Below are 7,929 nucleotides of genomic sequence, written 5' to 3'. Positions count from 1 at the left end.
CAAAGTAAACGGGACCAACGGGCATAGCGAGGCACACATGTCACGAGAGAATCATCACGCGGCGGGGGCTTCGGAGGAGCATCGCCGGCATCGAGCGTCGTCCAAGAGCTCCTCTTCGGCTTCATCCTCCTCCTCGTCGAGATAGTCCTTGACGCCGGGAGAGGGAGGGATGAAGGTGCGCATGTCGGCATATTCCGCAATGCGGTACGCGCGATCCTGCCGCTTAGCGGAGAGGATCGGGTCCGGATCGGTTCTCGCGTCTTCACGCACGCCGGTGAGGGCGTCCGGATCGAGCTCCGGGTACCGGGAGCGAGGCAACGCGGAGGGCGGAGTCCACGCCGGCGCGGGCAGCGAGCACTCGCCACTCGCGGATCCTCTTGCCGGCGCCCTTGAGACGATCGGCGATAAGGGAGAAGGTATCGGGCACCTCTTCGCCGAGGCCATAAGGTCTCGAAGAGCTGGGTAGCTACATCAGGGATGTCCGATAAATTGCGGTCTATGGCGCGCATATGGGACACCCGCGCGTTAAGCGCGACCAGATGGTCGTTGGGCGTCCATGGCACGTTAAGATCCGCTCGGCCTTGGCACTTGCGGCGCACGTCGACCTTCTTGACAGCGTACCCCTGGGAGTCCGGAAAGAGGCCTGTGTAAAGAAAGAAAAAGGTCAATGAAAAGAGACCGGAAAGAAAAGTGACCGGAAAGAAAAGAGTCCGGAAGAAAAAAGAGACCGGAAAGAAAAGAGTCCGGAAGAAAAAAGAGACCGGAAGGAAAGATAACGGAAAGAAAATGGGGTCGGAGGAAAAAAGGCTCATATGTAGTAGTCAAAGTATAAAATAAAAGAACTTACGATAGGCGAGGGCGTCGGTCTGCAGGATCAAGCGATCGCATTCCTTATGCTCCTCCTCCAGCCGCGCGGCCTTCTCCTCGGCAGCCTTCCGGGCCTTGGCCGCCTCCTCCAGCTCAGCCAGCAGCACCACGTTGGCGTTACTGGCGTCCTCCAGTGCCTCCTCCATCTTGGCCGCTGCGTCAGCTGCAGCGGCTTCGAGGGCCTTGGCATGGTCAAGCCCCAGTTGGATGAGCTGGGTCTTGAGCTCCCGGTGGCTGGTCTTGAGGGCGTCCAGCTCCTCCTTATGCTGCCGGATGAGCTGGTCCTTCTCCCCTGTAACCGGAAACGAAAGTGTTAACATGGTTATACTAGCAAAAATGGAGAGGAAACCAAGTTTAAAGGAAAAAGGAGAGAATCGTACGTTGGGCGGTGGCCAGCTGCTCCTTGAGAGCATCGATGGAAGCTTCCGGGACCACTGTTAAGCAGAAATTGCGAATGTTAGGAGGGAAAGGTTTCCGGTAAGTAAGATGCCGGCCAGGCAAAAATTTACCTTGGCACTTGTCGTGTGCCTCAGCGAGCTCCCGGTGCTCCCATAGAAGCTCCTCGAAGAGGGCCTTCCGAGTGTCAGCGGTGACCTGTTCAAGAAAAAGAAGAAATGAGATAAGTTTTGCGCTAAGAACAAAGTTCTTAACCCGAAACTCGGGGACTGGCGATCTGCCGGTTTTGCGCGTTTTTAAGATAAGTTTTGCGCTAAGAACAAAGTTCTTAACCCGAAACTCGGGGACTGGCAGTGCCGGTTTTGCGCGTTTCTAAGGAAAATCGTATGTTAAGAAGAAGGTGTTTAACCCGAAACTCGGGGACTGGCAGTGCCGGTTTCACGCTAAAAACTTAAGTTTTGCGCTAAGAGCTGCGCTCTCACCACAAAACTCGGGGACTGGGAAGATAGACAAGAGAGAAACCGACATGAAACTAAGGAAAAGATAAAACAGAGCCGGAAAAGAAGAAACCGGCAAAGATTGAAAGTTAGTAGAACATACCGTCAAGTTATTCGTGGAATCGTACCACGCGCTGTCAAGCTCTTTTACGGCAGCCCGGAGCCGCATGAAGTGCTCCTCAGAACACCGATCCCCGACAGGATCAGGTGCCGGCAGCCGGTCCTTGCCCATTCCGCGGGTCGCCGGGGTGATGTCCGCGGCGTTCCACTTTTGAGCATAGGGCAGGAGGTGCCCCAGGTCCCGGCCTTGGCGCTGGAACTCCGTGATGCGGCCGAGGAGGCCGGTGGCCTTCATGCTGGCACTTTTGGCGGCCTTAGAAACGTGCAGCACCAAGGGCTGCTGGCCGCCCGAAGGGGCGCTGGAGGCCGTCGCCTTCCCCTTGATGAGCTTGGAGGGCTTGGGCGGCGGCGCGGTAGAAGAGGCCCCGGAGGTCTTGGCCGGCGGCGCGCCAGGAGCGGCCTTGGAGGGCTGGGCGCGAGGAGCCTCCGGCGGAGGCATGAGGATAGTGCGTGGAGAAGGGGGAGCGCTAGGAGCGTCACCCGTGTTGGAGCCTTCCGGCGCGGAAGATTCCGGCGCGGAAGTTGTCTTTTCGAGGACGGGAGGAGCAGGAGGCTCCGCCCGCCCGGCAGCTTCTTCTTCTCCGGCGCCGGTGTTGCTGGCGCCGGTGTCTTGGTGTTCCGGAAGGAAGGAGAGATCCTCCTCCGTGCGGTGATCTGATGATGAAGGGGCCGCACGCCGCAAATTTGTTGTGCCCCCCGAAAGGGAGGCAGAGATGTTGCCGGCACCAGGTGGTGCCGGGCTTGAGCGAGGAGGAGGGGTTGAAGTCCTTGCGGAATCTTCAGAGCCCGATGGCCTTGGGCCAAGCTTGAGCGCGAGGGCTGAGAAAAGAAAGAAAGACAGGTTGGAAAAAGCAACCGGAAAAGAACTTGGCGAAAAAGAGGCAAGCCGGAAAATGAGTAACTTACCCGGAAGAGGTTGGCATCGCCTTGCGCCCGTAGCGACGCATGCCCACCTGCTTCTCCCCGAGGGCTCGGTCCGGAAGCGCTTGGAGGGAGGGGCCTGGCTGCCACCGGCATCAGATGCCGGCTGCTTCTTCTTTTGGCCCTGGGCCATGAGTTTGTCCACAAACTCAGAGCCCGCCTCGGCACGCAGGGGCGGCGCGCGCTCATGGATCTATGGATAAGGTTTGGCTAAGAAGCAGTTCGCAGGGAAGCGATAGCGGAAAGGTAAAAGAAGCCGGAAAAGAAAATACCTCGAGCGTGACCAAGTCGTCAGCGGACCCGGTTGGCTCCGGCGGAGACCGGCCAAGACGCGCTGCCGGGGTCTTGCCCATCTTCAAGTCTTTCCAGAAGACGTAAGGATCCGGGTCGAAGGAGTCGAAGGCGCGTTTCCGGCAAGGTCCTCGCCGCTCTGCTTCAATGAGGGGGAAGCGGTCCTTAGCCTGAAACATGGAAAAAGAAAGTTAGCAAAAGCAAAAAGCTACCGGTCAAGAACAACCCCAGTCGCATAATCCCTTACTTCTTGGGTCGGAGGATTATCAGTGCTGAGGGGAAGAAGGCCCCATTCCCAATCAGATGGCATAGCAGTTTGGCAAATCTGCTTAGCCTTGCGAACAACATCCCTTTTGCTAAGAGGACGGCCTGTGATCTTGGTAGGATCACCTGGGCCATACATCTCGCTCATCCTATGTGCGCGGCGCTTTAGAGGAAGCACCCGGCGCGAAATAAAAGTGCGGATGATATCATCCGAGCAGATGTTGGTCTCCCTCTTCAAAGAAGCCAAGAAGCGTACCACCCGGCTAGTTTCAGCATGATCAGACTTCGGGTTGTAGCTCCAGTTGGTCCTGCTGGGAGGCCCCGCTTCGAAGGGAGGAAGATCGATGAGATCGGCGCGGCCGGTGTTCTTCACGTAGAAGAAAGTCCCTTGCCACAACCGGCAAGATTCGAGGCCGGAAAACTTAAAAAAGGGGCTCCCTTGACGGGAGCCGATAATGCAAGACCCGCACTGAACGGGGGGCTTGGGTTTAGGAATATCCTTGCCCTGGACGGAGTTGATCCGCAAGTTGAAGAAACGGGCAAACGTCTCACGAGTGGGACGAATGCCGATGTAAGCCTCCATGAAGGTGGCATAGCAAGAAAGATAGAAAATGGCGTTGCCAGGAAGGTGGTGAGGTTGGAGTTTGTAGAAATCTAAAAACTCCCGGAAAAAAGGGGAGGCAGGAAGGCCAAAGCCACGCTCAAAGTGAGCAAGAAAGACAACATATTCGTCATCTTCTGGATCCGGTTCGATTTCGCCACCCGGAATCCGGCAAGAAACTCCTTCCGGAATCCGTCGAGACCGGTATAACCAATCGATCTCGAATTCGGTAACACTGGAACCCATCCAGGCTCCGCGGGTGATTGGGGAAGGCTCCTCGCCGGAAGATTGGCTGGAGCTGCTAGAGCTTGAGCTACCGGAAGCTTGGCTAAAGCTACCGGACTCTTGATGGCTACCGGATTCCTGCTGATTGCCGGAATCGGTTTCCTTTGGATCTGAGGCCGTAGATTCGCCGGGAGAGGGTCTACGGCGCTTGAGAGAAAGGGAAGAAGAAGATGCGGAGGAAGATTCCTCGTCAGACATCGTAAGGGTACGCGGAGAAACAGAAATCCCAAACTTGAACCCCGCGTGAAGATCTACGAGTAAGAAGAAAACCAAAGAAAAGGAGCAAATAAGAACACCAAAGGCTCAAGATCTGGAAAGCAAGCAGAGAACAAGTGAAACGAGATTGGTACCAACCTTGAGCGGCGGAGTCGCTGAGGGAAGCGTTTGCTGGCGGCGGAGCGGACCTGCGGTCGCCGGGGAGCACCGTCGACGGCGAGGCGGAGAAGCTCGCGAAGAAGCGCAAATGCGGCGGGAGTGAGGAAGTTGCTGCCGAAGATCTCCGCACAGCGAAGTCCGGCGGAGGCACGGCGTGAGTTAGCCGGGCGCCGGAGCTTGAAGGAGCGACGGCGGACGGAGAGCGACGGAGGCGCAAAGGCGTGAAGCTCTGTGCGCGAAGGAGGAGAATGCGAAGAAGACGAAGAAGAAGGGGCGGTTCTGTTTATAAAGGAGAGAGAAGGTGGGCAGGAAACCGCTGGGCCGCGGCGGTTCGCCTCGCGGCCCACGACGGTTCGCGCCTTGGGCCGCCACGTGGCAGAGGGATACACGCGAGAAACTGGAGGCCACACGGAGGCACACACGGGATCCCGAAGAGGTAGTGGGATCCGCAGAGGTGCATTAAATGCGCGCGCAGGAGTCGAAGTGATGTGACAACGGACACTGGCGCGTCAGTTACAGTGCGCATGTCTGTCAGGCACGGGGCCCCAGATATTCTCGACTTCGCCGAGGAAGGAGTAAAGACACGTGGTGCCGGAAAAAAGAGATGCCGGAACAAGCCTTGCAAAGAGAAGAAAAGGAACAAGGGTAAAGGTGCCGGAACTAGGCTCAAGACATGAGTGATTAAACCGGTATCTTAAAAAGATGAAAACCTGGCATGGTCTGTAGGATAGAATCCTCCAGGCTATACCAGCTTCGGGGACTAATGTTGGGGGGATAACCCCCGGTATGCCAAAGGCATGCCAAACCGGATGGTTTGAGCCATCAAGATACAGGTTTAATGCTCTTGCCGGAAGCCTAGTAGGAATCCGGGAGAGCAAAGCTAAGCCGGTATCCCCAAAGGGGTATGCCGGAACCCGGTATAGAAGATACCGGAACGGAGAGCCTGTCGGCAGGACTGGTCAAAGATTCTCTTCAGAGCAAGAAGACAAGGATGAGCTAAGCAAAGTAACTTTATTCAGAGCCCTGGCGCCAAAGAGAAGGGTGACGTCCAAAGAAGCCGGAGGACATCAGCAGCCCTGATTAAAGAGGACACCGGCGTCACTCATGATTAAAGTAGCTTTGTACATTAACTTTGTAAAGTAGTTTGTCCAGTCAAAGATGCCATTAGGGTTTCTTGCTCTGTAAGCCACCCTCTCCCCTATATAAGGAGAGGGGGCAGCCCTCCTTACGAGGGATTACGCACGATACGTTGAGATAGAGAAAAACAGAACTTGTAACCATGATATGATCAATGAAGCTAGCGATCTAGTAAAGAGTTCTTCCTCTTGTCTCTCTTCTTGTATACCGGTCTCTGGCTGTGTTCTTGAGGAAAGCATCCGGAAGTTCTTCCCATCTAATCGCAAACCCTCCCCCGAATCCTCTTGCGTCCATTCGGCCCCAATCTAAGCCATCCTATGGCATCTGTCTGTTCACCACGACGACAATAGATGATATTCTAATCTATTCCAAAGATAAAGAAGAGCATGCCAAGCATTTGAAGATAGTTCTGCAAATTTTAAGAGAACATCAGCTATATGCAAAGTTTAGCAAGTGCAAATTTTGGTTAGATAGTGTTGAATTCCTTGGACATGTCATAACCAAAGAAGGCATAGCGGTGAATCCAAGCAAGGTTCAGTCCGTATTGGAATGGAAATCACCTAAAAATGCTAAGGAGATACGAGGATTTCTTGGTATGGCAGGCTATTATCGGAGATTCATCGAGGGATTTTCGAAGATTGCAGGACCAATGACCAAGTTACTCAAGAAAAATACTCCATTTGTGTGGACAGATGAGTGTGAAGCCAGCTTCCAAACACTCAAAGATAAGTTAACCACAACACCGGTGTTAGCAGTTCCTGAACCTGGAAAGGATTACACGGTGTATTGTGATGCTTCCAAGAATGGACTTGGATGTGTTCGATGCAAGATCGGAAGGTAATAGCTTATGGATCAAGGCAGTTGAAACCACATGAACACAACTACCCAGTACATGATCTAGAGTTAGCGGCAGTTGTGTATGCTCTGAAGAGTTGGAGGCAATTTTTATACGGATCCAAATGTGAGTTATACACCGATCACAAAAGTTTGAAATATTTCTTCACTCGGAGGAATTAAACATGAGGCGAAGAGATGGTTAGAGTTGATTAAGGATTACGACCTTAAGATCAACTATACACCAGAGCAAGGCTAATGTAGTAGCGGATGCCTTAAGCGTAAAGAGTACGGAGAATCAACCTATGGAATGGGAGATTCCAAAGGAACTTCGGAAGGAGCTAGAGGATGCTCAGATTTTGTTTATTCAAGGTGATGTTAAGGGAAGTGTAGCAACCATGAGGATTATGGATGATATGTATTCAGATTTTAAATATGAGATTATCCGAAAGCAAGTGGATGATTTGTTCATCCAAGAGGAAATCAAGAGGATTGGTGAAGGAAGACCATCGGAATTCCATCTAGGGGATTTTGATTCATTATACTTCCAGAAGAGGATATGTGTACCGGATGATCCAGAAGTGAAGTCAATCATATTAAAAGAAGCACATGAAACCCCTTATTCCATACATCCAGGAAGTACTAAGATGTATATGGATTTGAAGGAGATGTTCTGGTGGAACAACATGAAAAGAGAAATAGCACAATATGTCTCGGAATGTCATACATGTCAACGAGTGAAGGCAGAACATCAGAGTCCTGCGGGGATTACTCAAACCACTAGAGATACCGGAATGGAAATGGGATGAAATCGGAATGGATTTTGTTACTGGTTTACCAATGACTAGTAAGAAGAAGGATATGATATGGGTAATAGTGGACAGACTTACCAAGAGTGCTCATTTCATAGCCGTAAACACAAAAGATACTGCAGAAAAGCTTGTGGATATATATGTGAAGGAGATTGTGAGTAAGCATGGAGTACCAAAGAAGATAGTCTCAGATAGAGGTTCAATTTTCACATCAGCATTCTGGAAACAACTACAAGAATCTTTGGGATCCAAGTTGGATTTCAGTACGACATATCATCCACAAACCGGAGGACAAACCGAAAGAACCAATCAGATACTTGAAGACATGCTTAGAGTTTGTGCTCTGAACTTTGGAGGCTCATGGGAGGATCATTTACCTTTAGCGGAGTTCTCATATAACAATAGTTATCAGAGTAGCATTCAGATGGCACCGTACGAAGCATTGTACGGAAGGAAGTGTAGATCACCAATTTGTTGGTATGAAACCGGAGAGAACAAGGAATTTACACCAGACTACATCAAGGAGAGA

The sequence above is a fragment of the Lolium rigidum genome, chromosome 3 (genome assembly GCF_022539505.1).
Source record: "Lolium rigidum isolate FL_2022 chromosome 3, APGP_CSIRO_Lrig_0.1, whole genome shotgun sequence".
Taxonomy (NCBI): domain Eukaryota; kingdom Viridiplantae; phylum Streptophyta; class Magnoliopsida; order Poales; family Poaceae; genus Lolium; species Lolium rigidum.
The sequence above is the reverse complement of the archived record's forward strand: the minus strand, read 5'-3'. Positions refer to the sequence as shown.